The following is a 20,937-nucleotide window of genomic DNA, read 5'->3' on the forward strand; positions in this document are numbered from 1 at the left end:
GATGGATTGGGATTGTGCTGATTTTTCAGTGATTTTCGTTTTTTGGGGCTGTACTTGTGGCCTTTTCACCAGGGCAGGGTATTTGAGTCTAGCATGGGCCTAGTCTTTCTGTGGGCTGTCTTGAACTTAAACATCATGGAGGGCATGGATGGAATGGGATTGTGCTGATTTTGCAGTGTTTTTCGATTTTTTTGTGCTGTATAACTGAACTGATGTTCCTCTGTCTTCCATTGTTTTTAGGTGCACAAGACTCAAGAGAACCACCAGTGCCAGGAAGAAGTCCTGCAGCGGTGTGTGTGTGCAGCATAACGTCACGCGACGTCACGTCTGGCCTCAGACAACTCTACAATTCTTGCAACTGCGGCCTGCTGTCTGACCTGCTCTGAAGAAGATGGCCCCAAAAAAAGTTCTCCGTAGCTCCTCTAGCAAGAAAGTTGCTAGTAAGGAGCAGAAGAAGCAAGTTACCAAGGAGGCTGGTGTGCCACCCGCCACGTTTTTTGGGAGCAAAAAAAGTACGCCTGCAGCAGCAGGATCTGCTGGGGACCAAGCTGGGAGCAGCACCCCTGCTCCATTGGGTTCAGTGCCTCCACCACCACACCAACTTAAGTCAAAGCCCTTGAGTGCTTCAGAGGCAGTCAGTGTACTTCTCCAATCACCATCGACCAGTGATGTTGGCTCATCGCAAGAAAGTAGCAGCAATGTCCCTGAATCAACACAGGCTCATCTGACAAGTGTTGAACAACCACAGCCGCAACAACAACACCATGTGCAAGTACACGCCCAAGTACATGTGGAAGGAGAGGCAGCAAAAGGAGATGCGCAAGCAAAGGTGCATGGAGGTTCACAAGTGCCCACAATAGTTGTTCCTCCCGAAGTAGGGGCACATCAGGAAATCGACAATGAAGCCGAGGTATTGGAAGCCACTCCTCCTGATGATCATTCATTGTCTTCCACATCCCTAGCACGGAAAAGATCAAGGGCGGTGTCTACATCTTCTTCAAGCCCACCTCCTTCTGATGCAAGTGATCCGTCTTGGGAACCACAACTGCGGTCTGACAGTGAGGCACACCATGATCTGACAAAGGTACCTAAGCGTAAAAGGAAGGTTGTCGAAAAACTCATAGCTATGGATTGTGATGAGGCTCAACAAGAAGTGACAGATACTGCTGGTGATGAAGCCTCTCACGATGACGACGAGCCAGTCATCACAAAGGTCACTGCAGCCCCACCGGGCATGCAGCAAAGAGACATTTTGACCCTATCCCGAGAAGCTGCTGAGCGTGATGATGATGTCGACGAGGAGGCAATGGAAGTGGAATCATTAGATTTGGAGTTAAGTAGTACACCAAAACCTACCTCTTCCATATTTCTTCCTCGCAAGAAGGTACCCACCTCGACCTCAATTCGTGGTGGTGAAAGTGCAAAACGTACTGAAGTTCGGCAATCCACATCCTCCACTTCATCTGGCATTAGCAGCAGGACCACCACCACCAGTATCGCCGCCTCCTCCGGCCCCCAAAGACATTTCAAGTCTCCAGTTTGGGACTTCTTTAGTGTTTGCCCAAAAATGGAAAATGTAGCCATTTGTAGCATTTGTAAGCTTCGAGTTGGTCGTGGTAAGCTTGGTTCTAACTATGGTACCGGAGGCCAGAGAGGTCATCTTAAGAGAGCGGACCCTGTCCAATGGTTTCCGCACCTAGAGGCGTTTAAGCAAGCCGGAATTGCACGTAATGAAAACGTTGATTTTTCATCTGATGATGAAGAGGAGGAAGAAGACGATTCAAACACTTCACTTACACCCAGTACCCCTGTCAGCAGCACACCCCATGTGAGGCACACTAAGAGTGTGGGAGAGAGTGAGACATCAATGCGGAAAAGTTCATCAGCGAGCGTAACTGGGTCGAAGATATCATCATCATCCCGTAAATCCTTGGTCCAGGGCAACATTAAAAAGATGTTGTTTACAGAAGCGCAATATGAACGCAACCACCCACTGACGCGTCTGTATAACACTAAGCTGGCTAAAATGCTAGCTCTGGACCTTCTCCCTTTTTCTTTTGTAGAAGGGGTTGGTTTTCTAGAATTAGTGGCAGCGCTCTGCCCTAAATGGAAGGTTCCTAGCCGGTTCTATTTTGCCCGAGTTGCGGTTCCAGCACTACATGAAGATGTTCTGAAGGTGATTGGGGCAGCTTTGCAGAAGAGTGCTGTTCACACTATACATCTGACAACAGACATGTGGACCAATGGCGCAGGCGCTGATTACATGTGCATCACTGCACACTGGGTCTCTTTTTCAGGGGCTAAAGCAAAGCTAAACGCAGGTGTTGACACGGACATTGTTTTTAAAGCTGCTCGGAAACATGCAACACTAGCCATGTTTGGTTTGGAGAAACGTCACACAGCAGATAACATTTTGGATGTCTTTAACACAAAGGTCCTTAACTGGCTGTCCCCACTAAAACGCAAGGTTGGTTATGTTTCCACGGACAATGGCTCCAATATAGTTAAGGCCATGAGGGAAGGTGACTATTTCAGAGTGCCGTGTTTGGTGCACTGTATAAACCTGGTTGTCCAAAAATTCTTGGGTAATAAAGGCAGTGCAGCGTACAGTGTATTGGACACCTGCCGAAAAATGTGCAAGCATTTCAGCCATTCTTTTAAGGCCCGGAAGCAGCTGAGGAGCCTGCTATATCAACGTCAAATGCCAGTGAAAGCACTCATCCAGGAGGTGGTAACACGTTGGAACTCAACCTTCTACATGCTTGAGCATCTGTATGAGCAGTATAAGGAACTCGATCAATATTTCCTTACAGAGGGTACAGAGGAGCTGAGGATGGGTGCGGCGCAATGGAACATAGTTCAAAGCCTGACACGCATGCTTCGTCCTTTTGAGTTCTTCACGCGTGCAGTCAGCAAGGAGGACTCTAATTTGGGAAAAGCTATCCCATTGTTGTACATGCTGGAGGACCAACTGAAGGAGGTGTGTTCTGTGTTTGAAGAAGATGAAAAAAACCAAGACTCTTTGCTTCTGGCTGAGAAATTATTAGAGCTCCTACAAGGTGATGAACGTCTTAAAAAGATCCACTCAGAAGAGCATTACATTTGTGCTACTATTCTGGATCCACGCTACAAAAAGGCGCTGGCAGGCCAAGCATTCTTTCCTTTTGATGATGAACATGTTCCAAAGTACAAACGTTTGCTAGCCTTGTCAGCCAAGAGGTTTGAAAGAGAACGGCTGGAAATTGAAGGAAATGGCAGTACATCAGCAGGCCATCCCCAGTCAAAACAATCCACTTCTGCACCTGTGGCACAAGTGACCTCTCAGCCGTTAAAGACACCGGCAACCGGATCATCTGCACGAGACACAACAGAAACATTGGAGGCTGAAGAGGATTGGCTAGCTCTGCGTGGGTTTGGTTCTCAAAAGGTCAGAGGCACAGCAAGAGCTAAGCAAAGTGGAGGATCCTTGGATGAGGACCTTGAGTCGATGGTGAAGGACTATCTGAATGACCCAACAGAGGTCTATGTTAATTCTGACCCATTGGCGTATTGGCATGGGAAAACAGAATTGTGGCCACAGCTCACCAACCTGGCTTTATACTACTTGTCTTGCCCACTCGCAAGCGTGTCTTCTGAACGGGTTTTCAGTGCTGCTGGTGGCATTGTAACTCCCAAACGGAGCCGCCTCTCGCCCAAAAATGTGGAGAGGTTAACAATGATCAAGATGAATCAGCACCTCATACCACCAGATTTCAGAGTACGAGAAAGTGTGCCGGATGAAGAGGAGGTGGCCAGCAACATAGATGAGGGAATTTCTACTCTGTCAGGTGACACTGAGCTCACCCTGCCTGAATTCGCAGAGTATGATGACGAAGCCTTATTCTTATTCCTGGACCGTGATACCGAGCCCTGAAAATGAGACAACAAATCAATAACTTTCTTTTTCGTCCTTATTCACTTTTATTCCTGTGTGTCTGTCTTTCTTTGTTGTGCACAGTTAATATATTTAAAACTTTAATCAGATAATCACAAAATCAAGCCCATCAGCAGAACTGTCTTCACTGGTTTGCTAATTGATTTGAAGTTGCCGCAGTCTGCATTCCTCAGGTTCACAAGTTCAGAAGAACATGCTCCTCTATCCTCCTCCTCCAGACTCCTATTTCCATCAAACCAGAGGGCTGGTTTACGCCCAATGAAGAAAGACTCAGCACTTGTGGGGGTGTTGTTGTACCTCTTTGCAGGTGAGTTGACGGCTCTGGGACCATTGTTGGGAAGCTCTAATACCGGATAAAAGTGTTTTGGACCAAATCCCAGGCGGAAATTTTTTTGTGTTTTTGATGACTTGCTTGCCTTTGAGGTGCTCTTAGGGGGGGTTCCGTCTGTTTGTGGGTGAGTTTCGTGGTCTGGGAGCACTGCTGGGACACTCTAATCTTGATTGCATTTGCTTTTCAGGAAATCCGTCGTGGCAACTCCGACTTATGGCCTAGCTACGCAGCGCGTTTGGACCGAAGGCCGAGAAATATTGCAAGTATGAGATTTTGCTTTTGGCCTGTTTGGGGGTGTTATGCTTCTTGGCGGGTGGGTTGGCGGGTCTTGGGGCATTCCTGGGAAGGTCTAATACCGGGTAGAAGTGGTTGGGACAAAATCCAAGCCGATTTTTTTTTGGGCTATTTCTGACATTTTGCTCAATGTAGCGTTTTTGGGGGCCTGTTTGGGGGGCTTCCTGGTGTTTGTGGGTGAGTTTCGTGGTCTGGGAGCACTGCTGGGACACTCTAATCTTGATTGCATTTGCTTTTCAGGAAATCCGTCGTGGCAACCCCGACTTATGGCCTAGCTACGCAGCGCGTTTGGAACGAAGGCCGAGAAATATTGCAAGTATGAGATTTTGCTTTTGGCCTGTTTGGGGGTGTTATGCTTCTTGGCGGGTGGGTTGGCGGGTCTTGAGGCATTCCTGGGAAGGTCTAATACCGGGTAGAAGTGGTTGGGACAAAATCCAGGCCGATTTTTTTTTGGCTATTTCTGACATTTTGCTCAATGTAGCGTTTTCGGGGGCCTGTTTGGGGGGCTTCCTGGTGTTTGTGGGTGAGTTTCGTGGTCTGGGAGCACTGCTGGGACACTCTAATCTTGATTGCATTTGCTTTTCAGGAAATCCGTTGTGGCAACCCCGACTTATGGCCTAGCTACGCAGCGCGTTTGGAACGAAGGCCGAGAAATATTGCAAGTATGAGATTTTGCTTTTGGCCTGTTTTGGGGTGTTATGCTTCTTGGCGGGTGGGTTGGCGGGTCTTGGGGCATTCCTGGGAAGGTCTAATACCGGGTAGAAGTGGTTGGGACAAAATCCAGGCCGATTTTTTTTGGGCTATTTCTGACATTTTGCTCAATGTAGCGTTTTCGGGGGCCTGTTTGGGGGGGGTTCCGTCTGTTTGTGGGTGGGTTTCGTGGTCTGGGAGCACTGCTGGGACACTCTAATCTTGATTGCATTTGCTTTTCAGGAAATCCGTCGTGGCAACCCCGACTTATGGCCTAGCTACGCAGCGCGTTTGGAACGAAGGCCGAGAAATATTGCGAGTATGAGATTTTGCTTTTGGCCTGTTTGGGGGTGTTATGCTTCTTGGCGGGTCTTGGGGCATTCCTGGGACGGTCTAATACCGGGTAGAAGTGGTTGGGACAAAATCCAGGCCGATTTTTTTTTGGCTATTTCTGACATTTTGCTCAATGTACCGTTTTCGGGGGCCTGTTTGGGGGGCTTCCTGGTGTTTGTGGGTGAGTTTCGTGGTCTGGGAGCACTGCTGGGACACTCTAATCTTGATTGCATTTGCTTTTCAGGAAATCCGTCGTGGCAACCCCGACTTATGGCCTAGCTACGCAGTGCGTTTGGAACGAAGGCCGAGAAATATTGCAAGTATGAGATTTTGCTTTTGGCCTGTTTGGGGGTGTTATGATTCTTGGCGGGTGGGTTGGCGGATCTTGGGGCATTCCTGGGAAGGTCTAATACCGGGTAGAAGTGGTTGGGACAAAATCCAGGCCGATTTTTTTGTGGCTATTTCTGACATTTTGCTCAATGTAGCGTTTTTGGGGGCCTGTTTGGGGGGCTTCCTGGTGTTTGTGGGTGAGTTTCGTGGTCTGGGAGCACTGCTGGGACACTCTAATCTTGATTGCATTTGCTTTTCAGGAAATCCGTCGTGGCAACCCCGACATATGGCCTAGCTACGCAGCGCGTTTGGAACAAAGGCCGAGAAATATTGCAAGTATGAGATTTTGCTTTTGGCCTGTTTGGGGGTGTTATGCTTCTTGGCGGGTGGGTTGGCGGGTCTTGGGGCATTCCTGGGAAGGTCTAATACCGGGTAGAAGTGGTTGGGACAAAATCCAGGCCGATTTTTTTTTGGCTATTTCTGACATTTTGCTCAATGTAGCGTTTTCGGGGGCCTGTTTGGGGGGTTTCCGTCTGTTTGTGGGTGAGTTTCGTGGTCTGGGAGCACTGCTGGGACACTCTAATCTTGATTGCATTTGCTTTTCAGGAAATCCGTCGTGGCAACCCCGACTTATGGCCTAGCTACGCAGCGCGTTTGGAACGAAGGCCGAGAAATATTGCAAGTATGAGATTTTGCTTTTGGCCTGTTTGGGGGTGTTATGCTTCTTGGCGGGTGTGTTGGCGGGTCTTGAGGCATTCCTGGGAAGGTCTAATACCGGGTAGAAGTGGTTGGGACAAAATCCTCGCGGAAAAGCCTTTTGGCACTTTTTGTAACTTAGGGTTCGTTAGGGTTAGCCCTAGCAGCAGGATTGCATGTGTTTCGGGGTGTTCTAGATTTTTGCAACTGAGTTCTGGGGTCTTAGAGCACGCGTGAGAATGTGTAATTTTGGTTGCAAGTCATTTGAAGAAAATCCATGGTGGGAAAGGGGGGATTTGGCATAGTTAAAGAAAGCCTTTGCCACTATTCTTAACTTAGGGTTCGTTAGGGTTAGCAGTATTTCTATTGCATGTGTTTGAGTGGGGGGGATTTCGAGTCTTGGAGCGATGCTGGCTATGGATACTTTTGCTTGGTTGCTTGCAAGTGGTTTGAATGCAATCCACGGTGGGTAAGGGGTAATTAGGAAGGGGGTACTTCGGCCTACTTTTACTTTCAAAGTAAGTTTTGTCACCAGTTTTCTGCTAGGCCTCGTTTTTTGAGATTTGATTGGGGGTCTTCTACATTTTTGCGACTGGCTTTAGTAAGGGTCTGGGTGGGAGCACTGCTAGGAAGATCTAATTTTGTTCTAAAACACAGTTTACAGTACACCTAGCTTGAGGGGAAAGATCCGCTACATTAATTTGCCCCTACTTATTTATCCTTCAAAAGGTGACTCAGACAGAGTACGCACTTTCAAAAATATTGTACTGTCTACTAGGAAAATCAAATTGTGACTTTTTGCACTCCACAGCCTACATACCTTATATTTATTTATCAGTGGTGTTGTAATATTATATCACTTCCTGTTTTTCGTTGAATAATTACAGGCCGGGTTTCAGTCTCTGCAATGGGGAAAAAAGGATGGAGTCAGGATTCACAGTAGCGAGCCACAATTCAGCATCATTAAGAATAAGGGGGTCCCAGTGAGAGAAAAGAACATATTATTTAAAAGCCATTTGAATAAATCTAGTCAACAAAGAGTACCTCTATAATGTTTAATTCACATTATAGGAAAAAGGCAGTAATAAGCATTTACAAAGCATACAAAAATGTAATTGTATAGGTGCCCCTGGGGGTGGAAGGGACGTGATGTTGTGAGGGTAGAGTGGGGGGGATTCGTGACAGTAAAAACACGATATTGATCAAACAGTAGTACGAGTTCAATGTCAAATATTCAGTGAAACAGGTAATGAATCAACATAAAAATTCAAAGAGCACATGCCCCAATGTCCATATTATACAAACATAGTGGGTTGGAGGGGGCTGTGTTTAAAGACAAGGACGTGTGTCGACGTTTCGACCCTATGGGAGCAGGAATAGTTGGACTCCTTGCATATGGGTCTTCATCAGGACGGGTAGGGATGGTGGGGCAGACAACCTATCATTAGAAAGATGAATTAGATAAATTACTTAGTAATGAACAAATCTCGAGTCTGGTGTGGGTAGACACATGGTATACAAAAAAGGGGCGTACCTGAATAAATCAGTCTAGAAGGTAAGCGTTTCAGGAGAAAGGTCGATGACGATTATTCTATCCTGAGAAAAATCATGAATGTACCCATTAAAAATATCGTCAGGCTGATTATATCCATTAAATTAATGGTGGAAAATGCCGTCAGACTTACTTGTTAAGTAAAGTCCGGTTTCCAAGAGGAAGATCCGAATGCTGGATATGGAGAGCCACTCAACGAATCTATACATAAGGGGAACAGCATTTAAAATTGGGCCAGTCCGAGAAGAAACTCGAACAGAGAGTTCAAAGGAAGCAGAGCTTACCGAGTAGCGTGAAGGTCCTTTGCTAAACTCAATAGTCGGAAGGTATGGTCTTAATAAATCAGGAGCAGTATCCTGTAAGGGGGAGAGAGTAACGGGGCGCCGTTAATATTTGATATGGCGGAAGAGTCATCAAAGTGACATGTTGAGAGAGCCAGTAACTGAGAGGGCTTACCGGTCGGCAACAACTCGGCGTCTCTCTCGGGATCCTCGAGGAGAGTGAGGAACTTCCTGATGCCATAGTTGACATGGCAACAGGGGTCACGTGGGTTGACAAGATGGAAGAAAGACTGCGAAGAGTCGTTCGTAACCAAGGGAATCAGATTAGTTAGGGTGACCATCGGAGAAAAGACTAACAATTTCGGAGGAATGGGTTACCAAAAATTGATTAACTTTATAGATGGACAGAAAATATCTGGACGTCATAATAAATTACGAATTTAAGAGTAAAACAAGGATAGGCTCAGATGGATTAAGCCAACCACGAGTGAGGTAGAAAACATACCTATCAGGGAATGATAAAGGCAGTTGTCATACACATGGGGCATTTACAGTAAAATTAAAGTTAAATAATTTACTGCGTACCTATCACAAGATGGTAAAGGCAGTTTACATTATTGACAGACAGGTAATTATTGTGTAATCATGATATACGTTCGTATAGAGGCAACTGGCCGTCCAGTTCATCATAGAACAGTCAGTTCATATTTGATCGAGAGATGTACTGCGTACCTGTCACATGACGGTATAGGCAGTGTCAATCTGTATCAAGCATATATATACACTGTCAAGGTTAAAGAGAAAACACATCATATGATCGAAACAGAAGGTTAGTAAACAGAAGGTTAGAAAGCTAGTAACCCTCATTACGGTAGAGTAGCAAGCTGTGAGAAGGAGCTATCTTGTTCATTCAAACCTGAGTGAATGGAGTCGAAAAAGAACATCCACTTAAGTTCCCTGATGTTGAGTATATTAGAGATATTACCTCCCCTAGGGCCTAAGTTAGCTTTTTCAATCACAACCCATTTTAGGCTCTCAGGTGGGTGTTGCGCTGACCTGAAATGGTCTACTAGTGGGGCACCTACCACTTCACACCTGATACGGCTCATGTGTTGTAGGACACGTTGTTTAATTTTTTGTTGAGTTTGGCCAATATAAATGAGGTTGCAAGGGCAGACAATCGCATATATCACAATAGAAGTATTGCAATTAGTTAGAGATTTCAATTGGATTTTGTTCTGGTTATGTTGGAATTCTTTAGTCTGTATAGAGCTATTACAAGCTTTGCATTGGCCGCATTTAAAGTGGCCAGTGACCTCCTGGAGATTCCAAAGTGATCTGATGGTTGGGTCCTCCCTAGTTGGAAGGAGCGAGCGCACTACGTAGTCCTTAACACTTTTGGATTTCCTGAAGGCATGTAGAGGGGTGCCTGGATGTTGGATATCATCTGCAACCAATTGCCAGTGGTGATTAACAATCTTCTTGATTTGATTGCTCTTAGTAGAGAAAGTCGTAACGCAAACAATGCGATCCTCTTGGGTACTGGTGGAGTCTTTGGTCTTCAAGAGTTCCTCTCGTGGGTAAAACCAGACTCTTTTACAGGCTTTGGTAACCAGTCTTTTGGGGTAGCCGCGAGCTTTCAGACGGTCCGACAGGTCTTCCGACTGTTGGAAGTAGTGTTCCTTGGTGGAGCAATTTCTACGAACACGTAAAAACTGACCAAATGGGAGATTGTCTCTTAGGGCACGAGGGTGGTGGCTGTTGTATTGAAGTAGGGAATTCCTCTCAGATGATTTCCTATAAAGTGTAGTTAGAAGTTGACCTTGGTGGTGGTAGATGGTGATATCCAGGAAGTCTATACTTTGGTTATCGGATTTGATGGTAAATTGTAAATGGGGTGATTGTTGGTTCAGCCAGTTGTGGAATTCAATGAGCGTGGTAGAATCACCATTCCAAATGATTAAAATGTTGTCTATGTAACGAACCCAAAGATTTAGGTGATCTCGAAAGGGATTGTGAGTATTGAGTATGTTGTTGTCTTCAAAGGCTGCCATATATAGAATGGCTACATCCGGGGCAAAAGGAGCCCCATTGCCACACCTTGGGTCTGTAAAAAGAAATCATTTTTTAAGGTGAAGAAATTCTTTGTCATTGCAATCCGTAGTAAGGATATGATGAATTCCGATGGTACTTGCATGGGTGCTGGTCTAGAATCCAAATATCTCATGATGACTGCCAGTGCTTCCTCTTGCGGGATACAGGTATAAAGAGATACCACATCACAGGTAACCAACAATTGCGTCACAGGGTCAAAGGGTGAATTTTCAACTAGATTGATAGTTTGTAAAGTGTCTCTTAAATAAATCGGAATTCATCATATCCTTACTACGGATTGCAATGACAAAGAATTTCTTCACCTTTAAAAATGATTTCTTTTTACAGACCCAAGGTGTGGCAATGGGGCTCCTTTTGCCCCGGATGTAGCCATTCTATATATGGCAGCCTTTGAAGACAACAACATACTCAATACTCACAATCCCTTTCGAGATCACCTAAATCTTTGGGTTCGTTACATAGACGACATTTTAATCATTTGGAATGGTGATTCTACCACGCTCATTGAGTTCCACAACTGGCTGAACCAACAATCACCCCATTTACAATTTACCATCAAATCCGATAACCAAAGTATAGACTTCCTGGATATCACCATCTACCACCACCAAGGTCAACTTCTAACTACACTTTATAGGAAATCATCTGAGAGGAATTCCCTACTTCAATACAACAGCCACCACCCTCGTGCCCTAAGAGACAATCTCCCATTTGGTCAGTTTTTACGTGTTCGTAGAAATTGCTCCACCAAGGAACACTACTTCCAACAGTCGGAAGACCTGTCGGACCGTCTGAAAGCTCGCTGCTACCCCAAAAGACTGGTTACCAAAGCCCGTAAAAGAGCCTGGTTTTACCCACGAGAGGAACTCTTGAAGACCAAAGACTCCACCAGTACCCAAGAGGATCGCATTGTTTGCGTTACGACTTTCTCTACTAAGAGCAATCAAATCAAGAAGATTGTTAATCACCACTGGCAATTGGTTGCAGATGATATCCAACATCCAGGCACCCCTCTACATGCCTTCAGGAAATCCAAAAGTGTTAAGGACTACGTAGTGCGCTCGCTCCTTCCAACTAGGGAGGACCCAACCATCAGATCACTTTGGAATCTCCAGCCGGTCACTGGCCACTTTAAATGCGGCCAATGCAAAGCTTGTAATAGCTCTATACAGACTAAAGAATTCCAACATAACCAGAACAAAATTCAATTGAAATCTCTAACTAATTGCAATACTTCTATTGTGATATATGCGATTGTCTGCCCTTGCAACCTCATTTATATTGGCCAAACTCAACAAAAAATTAAACAACGTGTCCTACAACACATGAGCCATATCAGGTGTGAAGTGGTAGGTGCCCCACTAGTAGACCATTTCAGGTCAGCACAACACCCACCTGAGAGCCTAAAATGGGTTGTGATTGAGAAAACTAGCTTAGGCCCTAGGGGAGGTAATATCTCTAACATACTCAACATCAGGGAACTTAAGTGGATGTTCTTTTTCGACTCCATTCACTCAGGTTTGAATGAACAAGATAGCTCCTTCTCACAGCTTGCTACTCTACCGTAATGAGGGTTACTAGCTTTCTAATGATGTTTACTAACCTTCTGTTTCGATCATATGATGTGTTTTCTCTTTAACCTTGACAGTGTATATATATGCTTGATACAGATTGACACTGCCTATACCGTCATGTGACAGGTACGCAGTACATCTCTCGATCAAATACGAACTGACTGTTCTATGATGAACTGGTCGGCCAGTTGCCTCTATACGAACGTATATCATGATTACACAATAATTACCTGTCTGTCAATAATGTAAACTGCCTTTACCATCTTGTGATAGGTACGCAGTAAATTATTTAACTTTAATTTTACTGTAAATGCCCCATGTGTATGACAACTGCCTTTATCATTCCCTGATAGGTATGTTTTCTACCTCACTCGTGGTTGGCTTAATCCATCTGAGCCTATCCTTGTTTTACTCTTAAATTCGTAATTTAATATGACGTCCAGATATTTTCTGTCCATCTACAAAGTTAATCAATTTTTGGTAACCCATTCCTCCGAAATTGTTAGTCTTTTCTCCGATGGTCACCCTAACTAATCTGATTCCCTTGGTTACGAACGACTCTTCGCAGTCTTTCTTCCATCTTGTCAACCCACGTGACCCCTGTTGCCATGTCAACTACGGCATCAGGGAGTTCCTCACTCTCCTCGAGGATCCCGAGAGAGACGCCGAGTTGTTGCCGACCGGTAAGCCCTCTCAGTTACTGGCTCTCTTAACATGTCACTTTGATGACTCTTCCGCCATATCAAATATTAACGGCGCCCCGTTACTCTCTCCCCCTTACAGGATACTGCTCCTGATTTATTAAGACCATACCTTCCGACTATTGAGTTTAGCAAAGGACCTTCACGCTACTCGGTAAGCTCTGCTTCCTTTGAACTCTCTGTTCGAGTTTCTTCTCAGACTGGCCCAATTTTAAATGCTGTTCCCCTTATGTATAGATTCGTTGAGTGGCTCTCCATATCCAGCATTCGGATCTTCCTCTTGGAAACCGGACTTTACTTAACAAGTAAGTCTGACGGCATTTTCCACCATTAATTTAATGGATATAATCAGCCTGACGATATTTTTAATGGGTACATTCATGATTTTTCTCAGGATAGAATAATCGTCATCAACCTTTCTCCTGAAACGCTTACCTTCTAGACTGATTTATTCAGGTACGCCCCTTTTTTGTATACCATGTGTCTACCCACACCAGACTCGAGATTTGTTCATTACTAAGTAATTTATCTAATTCATCTTTCTAATGATAGGTTGTCTGCCCCACCATCCCTACCCGTCCTGATGAAGACCCATATGCAAGGAGTCCAACTATTCCTGCTCCCATAGGGTCGAAACGTCGACACACGTCCTTGTCTTTAAACACAGCCCCCTCCAACCCACTATGTTTGTATAATATGGACATTGGGGCATGTGCTCTTTGAATTTTTATGTTGATTCATTACCTGTTTCACTGAATATTTGACATTGAACTCGTACTACTGTTTGATCAATATTGTGTTTTTACTGTCACGAATCCCCCGCACTCTACCCTCACAACATCACGTCCTTTTCCACCCCCAGGGGCACCTATACAATTACATTTTTGTATGCTTTGTAAATGCTTATTACTGACTTTTTCCTATAATGTGAATTAAACATTATAGAGGTACTCTTTGTTGACTAGATTTATTCAAATGGCTTTTAAATAATATGTTCTTTTCTCTCACTGGGACCCCCTTATTCTTAACGTAGTCACCCAGGTCCCAGCGACTTTATTGGGTTTACCCTTCTCTTCTATACCACAATTCAGCATCAGGCAGGCAGTGGACAGGGTGTCTTCTGGTGACCAACATCGATGGACGAAGCGTCGGCTGCAATGGAGGAGTGCCGCTAATAAGAGGATTTTTTTTCTGCAGGCAACTTACTTACCACTTCCAACAGGACAACTACAACAACATAGATACAGTATCCCTTGCCTTTTTCTCTGACTGTGACTGCATTTCTTGGATCTCTCTCTGCTTCTAAATTGATCCCTTAACACATCACTTAGTCCACTCCACTATCACATCTGCACCACACATAGTCATTTGTAAGTGCTCCTACGTAATTCGCAAGTCGCAGCACGCCCCAGCCCGTAGAGGACTGGGATGGCCCCAATGATGAAGCATGTCACCAAGGGGCAACCCTGGTGAGTGAGGGGACACCTAGAAAAAAAGCAATTTCTCCTTTTCTATCTACTATACCTTCCAGACCAACCCCATTGAGTGTTGTTGTGAATGGATTTATAGTGACCAGCAAGGCTCTCGGGTATCTGGCTACAGAGACCTTATGTTGAATATCGTTATCAATAATTCCACACAGGCCCTGTACTGTCGCATTCTTTCTTCCACAGTTGTCGAAAGTACTACTTACTTTTCACTGACATGCATTGCAGTAGTGCATGCACTTTCAAAGATTGATGAATAGGTTTGTACCCAAATAATTGTTTATGTTCAATTGTTTGTCTATGCTGTGCTTTTTTTACAGGGTGTCTTCTGGTGACCAACATCGATGGACGAAGCGTCGGCTGCAATGGAGGAGTGCCGCTAATAAGAGGATTTTTTTTCTGCAGGCAACTTACTTACCACTTCCAACAGGACAACTACAACAACATAGATACAGTATCCCTTGCCTTTTTCTCTGACTGTGACTGCATTTCTTGGATCTCTCTCTGCTTCTAAATTGATCCCTTAACACATCACTTAGTCCACTCCACTATCACATCTGCACCACACATAGTCATTTGTAAGTGCTCCTACGTAATTCGCAAGTCGCAGCACGCCCCAGCCCGTAGAGGACTGGGATGGCCCCAATGATGAAGCATGTCACCAAGGGGCCACCCTGGTGAATGAGGGGACACCTAGAAAAAAAGCAATTTCTCCTTTTCTATCTACTATACCTTCCAGACCAACCCCATTGAGTGTTGTTGTGAATGGATTTATAGTGACCAGCAAGGCTCTCGGGTATCTGGCTACAGAGACCTTATGTTGAATATCGTTATCAATAATTCCACACAGGCCCTGTACTGTCGCATTCTTTCTTCCACAGTTGTCGAAAGTACTACTTACTTTTCACTGACATGCATGCAGTAGTGCATGCACTTTCAAAGATTGATGGATAGGTTTGTACCCAAAGATTTATTTATGTTCACAATTGTTTGTCCATGCTGTGCTATTTTTTCTTGTCTCCAAAACCTTTCCCAAAAACCCCCGTACCCATCCATTTTTCAAACCCTAACCCTCTTCCCCCGGGCTGTGTGGTTTTGATTGATGTGTGACTAAATTACAGCAATAAATCCACACACTTGCTGGGGAGGATAAGGTGATAGCAACAGGCTGGTGAAGAAATCTGAGGATATATTCTTACTCTGCTTGACAAAGACCCATGGCTAATGTCAAAGAACTTCAACCGAATTAGTAGTTATACTTTACCATTTGTTAGGCTACAATGTGGCACTGTTCTAGTGTACTTCTGTCACCTGCTATATTCTCAGTTGTACCGTTGAATTGCTCAGGAGGACAAACCAGATTTAATTTTCTTTTTTTTCATAGGCATGCAACTGCCACTGTGTCACACCACTAGTACCACCGCTATGAGGAAATTTTATCCGACCAAGATTGCCAACCTTATTCGCTGTTTCCCGTGGAGCCAGCCCTGGGTCTAGTCCTACTTTCAAACACAAATTACAGGTAAGATAAGCGTTTGGTGGTTTGGGGGTATAATGGAGTATTAGTAGGAGAGACGAGAGACTGGCGGTAGTACTACTAAAGTCCTAGGACTCTTGGATTCACTTCACTTACTCTGTGAGAGGCACTTAGTGTTGAAAACATTTGGGCATTTACACTTAAAGGAAGAAAATGGAACTAAACTTTCAGGAAAACAAAGTCACTGTTAAACCCCCACCCACCAGGCAAGCAGTAAGAAACGGGTATGCTCAGATAAAGTTTGAAAAAGTATATTTATATCCCTAATAAAATAATCTCCCGCAAGACCCTCCCTAACCCCAACGATTGTCCTTCAAAAGTCCCCAAAAACCCAACTCCCAATTCCCACCCCCCAAAAGTCTCTAAAAAAGGGGCTAGGGACACTATGGGTGGATGCTGTCTACTTTTTGGGCCAGGGCATCATGCTCCTGGCGGAGCAAGGCGTGCTCTACGCGGAGCCCCTCCAACTCGTTTGAAAAGTGGTGGAGCTCCTGCTGGAGGCTGGACACCATCAGGGTACTGCGGCGCAGGCGTGCCTTCAATGCCTTGCAGGTGCAACGGCTGTGAGAGGAAGCTGTTGTCCTTGCTACTCGGCGGTGGCATTTGGCTTTGGCAGCCCGGCTCAGTCTGGGTGGACCACTGTGCTGGGTGGCACTGGCAGCCCGTGGGGGCACGGAGGCCGATGCAGACGACGTAGTTGTTGTGGTCGACTGCACACTTTCTTTGTCCTCCAGGGCCACCAGCCGCCGATATTCGGCCACAGTGGCATCGATCCTCCGTTGCTGGGCCGCTCTAGCCAGCTCCTTCCTCCTTGTTCGTTTGGAAGGAGAACCTATATGAAGAAAGAAAGACATAGTCTGTAACCAATGCTCTTTAAGATTAACTCAATCATTCAGCAGAAATTTGTGTTGCACTACAACTAGCAACTTGCAAGCGCATTACATAACTATTGAGGCCAGTATCTATCTAACCTCACACTTCTTCATCCTTGCTTTAACATTAGTGGGAGTTTAAGGAACAAATTCTACGAGCACTATGGACTTCCATTGGAGTCGACTATGAAAGTACACCAGTCTTATTCTTCTTCTTGTCTCTTGTTTAGGAAAATTGGTACGTTATCTTCTGCAAGCCGGCATAATGCCAGTGCAGTAAACTTGCACCCGAGAAAAAGAGACGCACGCCATGAGGAGTGACCTAGACTTGCGTTGCGTTACTGTACCCGTCCAGTACATGCAGGTGGTGAAGCTCTTAGTTTTCTATTACGGGTGGCACTGAGAATACTCTGCTACAACTCAAGGGCTACTGCTTAATTAATTTAACTTTCACCCTACAGTGGAAATGAGTACTAGAAATGGAAAATTGAAGAAGATAAATAATCTGATTATCTATCACTTCACATGGGATGTTTTTGCTTATATAGGGGATGACTTTAGGTGCTTTGCTTTTTATTGAGTGACCAGTGATACATCCACACATGAATGACTGAGTACTACTAAACTTATTAAGAGAGGTAGGGAGAGGCCACCGTAATAACCGGATCTATGCTGTGCTTGCAATACAAACTACTGCTACTATTGATGGTAGTATTTGGACAAAATTAAAACTTCTTTTCCTTGCGTTTCCTACACTGGAACGGACGTGCGGGTGCAGTGTTACATGCTCTTCAAAGTTACACTTAGTTCATCCACTGACCGTCTACTCTCTCTAGATCATGGGTACTCACAAACTTTCTCTCAGGGGCTAAATTTACAGTGTAGTTTGTGGCCGAGGGCCGCACTGGTGGGGGCGGAGTCAGAGGGGGCGGGGCTAAAGCAAAACGAAAACTTGTGACCATGAGGTTGCACACAGGTCCCTGGAGCAGATGCCTTCATCCACTGAGCCACCAGACCCAGCATTTACATACATCTCTCTCCCTCCTGCTCTCCCTCCTGCCCTCCCTCTCCATCTCTCTCTCCCTCCTGCCCTCCCTCTCCCTCCCCCTCTGTCATCTCACTGTGTGTGTGTCTATCTGTGTCAGCCTTCAGCCCGGGTTGAGACAGCTTCCTCAACGCGCACACACAGACAACAACACCAAAGTACTTAACAGGTCTTTAAAAGACCATTAACATATTATTGAGGCTTTGTTTGTTGTAGCGCCCCTGCATCTCCACCCTGACAATCACTGCTTGCCCGGCCCCACAGATCAGAGGCTTTGTTCTATTTCCCCTCTTTGTGGCCTTGCATCTCCACTCTGCTCTGTGGGGGCCGGGGGAGCAGTGATTGTCAGAGTGGAGATGCAGGGACGCTAACAGGTGAAATACAACAAAGCCTCTGCTCTGTGGGGGCCGGGGGAGCAGTGATTGTCTGCAAGGTCTGCGCACCGCCAAGGAAGGCTTGCCGGGCCACCACCGGCCCGCGGGCCGTACTATGAGTACCCCTGCTCTAGATACACATATGCTATCTAAGAGTCAGATAGTAGCATGATCCAGGTATATGGACAAATACAGTTTCTGTGTCACCCACCCAGGCTGTTGTCCTTCCACCCATCATTGCTTCATCATTCACCCAGCCATGCATCTCATATTCTTGCCTTCCCAGCTAGTCTTCAATCTCAATAAGTAAGGAATATATAAGAGCTTACCTCTGGCCGCCACCACCACCGTCTCAACTCTCACAGCCGCCGCCTCCTCCCCTGCAGAATTGCCCTCCGCCTCCATGTCGAGCACCACCACCTCCACGCTGGCCCCGTCACCAGATGTTCCACCTACAAAGTACATTTAAGAATGTTAGAATAAAGCACTCACTAGTCTTTGGTCTAGGAATGAAGACATGTGAAAACAATGTAATTTGTGACTGTCTACTTTAAAGTTAAAAAAAATGTCCCTTTTTCCAGGGAAGGTTGTCTTGCTGCACTTTTTGGCACAACTGATGAAGGCTGGTTTTTTAACACGCACCATTATTCTCCACACAGACAGAAGATGGACTTCTAACAACAAGATCAAGTTGAAACCAGGTGAGAGCTCGGCTCGACCACAAGAAATGTCTTCAATTAATCGTCAGCACTAACCACTTTTCCATTATCAGTTAAACGTTTAGTTTTATTATGACTTCATTTTAATAAACGTGTTTACTTTTAATAAAGCTTTTAAACTTAAATAGACTCTGTGTTTTTTGGTCCAGACTAGAGTGACTGAGCGAAAGGTTTTGCAATTTTTGCAAGCATGAGTCCAGATAGAACACTTCAAAAGACATTATGGACAATCCCAGAGGACTGCACTAAGTTGATAGAGCTATTGCTGACTAGAATGGGAGTTTCGCCAACCGTGCAATCTTAGTTAGCTACACAGAGAGACTAATAAGAATAATCTAGTAATACCACAGGGAGTCATAGTAGAGGCAGGATAAGAATTTAGATACAGTCTAAAAGAAGATCAAAGACAATTTTGAAAAAAGTCAAATGAGGAACGCTAGGAAAAATAGGTACTAGTCTAAAATGAAAACTTACTGGGGCCAGCAAAGGAGCCCTCGCCTGCCCGATCCTGGCCCTGTTGAACAGCATCCGCCGCCTGCTGCTCCTGTGTCCTCCCCTCGCCCCTGGGGGGAGCTGACGTACAACATGAAAGAAAGAACAGAAAACATGGATGATTGTTGCTTGTCAATGTCAACCAAATCAAACATTTCAAAAGAACAATAACAAAATATTTCCGCGAAATTATATTGATTAGGGTTAGTTTTCATTTATTTGCGGACCTGTGACTTCGAAAGGCACGTAACTCACTAAACAAAGTACTTAAAGGTTCACCTAGGACTGGCAGGCAGCAGTCCGCAGGCAAGACGCAAAGTGACAGACAAACTCCATTGTGATTTCAGTCAGATCAGTGACAACACTAACAGTTGCCTGCTACATTACCAGTCATTTAAATAGTCAAACTATCAATCCACCGCCACTATTTTTCTTATTGTCAGGGGTACAAAGGAAGGGGCAGATTTAAGCCCCTTGCGGCTCTTTTCCTCCGTTCTTACGTGACTTTTGTGACGCAGCAGCTAAACAAAAAAGGGCGCCATGGTGCGGCGTATAATATTATAACAACGTGACGCATTTGGGAGATGCATCCCGTTATAAAGCCCTGCACCATCAGGGGGCGTTCCGGCGCAAGGGAGGGCATTCCTGCGCTGGAACACATCCTAAAAGTGGCTGAGGGAAATCTACAAAATTTCAATCAGTCACCTTTAGGACAATGATGCGTCACACAAACCCTGCACCTGCTTGAAGCAGACGTACGGCTTGACCCAGCATTGGGGAGATAGGGTACCCCAGAGCATTGCTGGAGCTGCGCCATCGTTGCGACGCAACTCCAGCAGTAAAGCTTCGGTGACGTTTTGGGCCCATGGTGCGCCGCATTGCAAATACGGCGCACCATGTTTGGTGGTGGTAGCGGGCCGCACAATTAATGGCGCATCCCTGCTACTTTGCAGGGATGCGACGGTAATTGCAATTCTGCCCCTTAGGGGCATACTTACTTACGCGTTCTGGCGCATCTCCAGAGATGCGCCAGATCAAATGCGTCACGCAAAACTACCCTTGCAACACGGCAGATGCGCCTCATTTACAATGCGGCGCGCCTTGGCGCAAGGGTAGGCACTTGCGTGACGCATCTCGTCACGTAAGAGCGGCGCATCGCTGGAGTCACGTCGCCAACGCAATGCAACTCCAGTAATGCTCAGGGCCACCCAATACTTAACATGCTGTGTCAGTCCTTTCGCCTGCTTCAAGCAGGCATAAGGAATTGAATTGACGTAGCAGCGTCGCAGAAGTGCCTGCGTTAAATCTTGTAGATTTCACGCAGGCAATTTTGCGAGGCGCACAGCCGCCGGACCGCCCACCCTGCGTACTAGGAACGCACCCATTGTGGTGCAGGCCCATGGCTTTATAACGTGACGCATCTCCCTAGATGCGTCATGCTGTAAATGACTCGCAGGGATGCAGCACGTTTACGCCGCTGTTGCGTCACGCAAGGCAACGTAAACGTGGCGCAAGGGGCTTGTAAATGTAATCTGCCCCCTAGTGTCTAGCATTACGCAGTTCTGTAAAGTACACTCATA

Source organism: Lissotriton vulgaris, chromosome 4_1 (assembly GCF_964263255.1).
Source record: "Lissotriton vulgaris chromosome 4_1, aLisVul1.2, whole genome shotgun sequence".
Lineage (NCBI taxonomy): Eukaryota > Metazoa > Chordata > Amphibia > Caudata > Salamandridae > Lissotriton > Lissotriton vulgaris.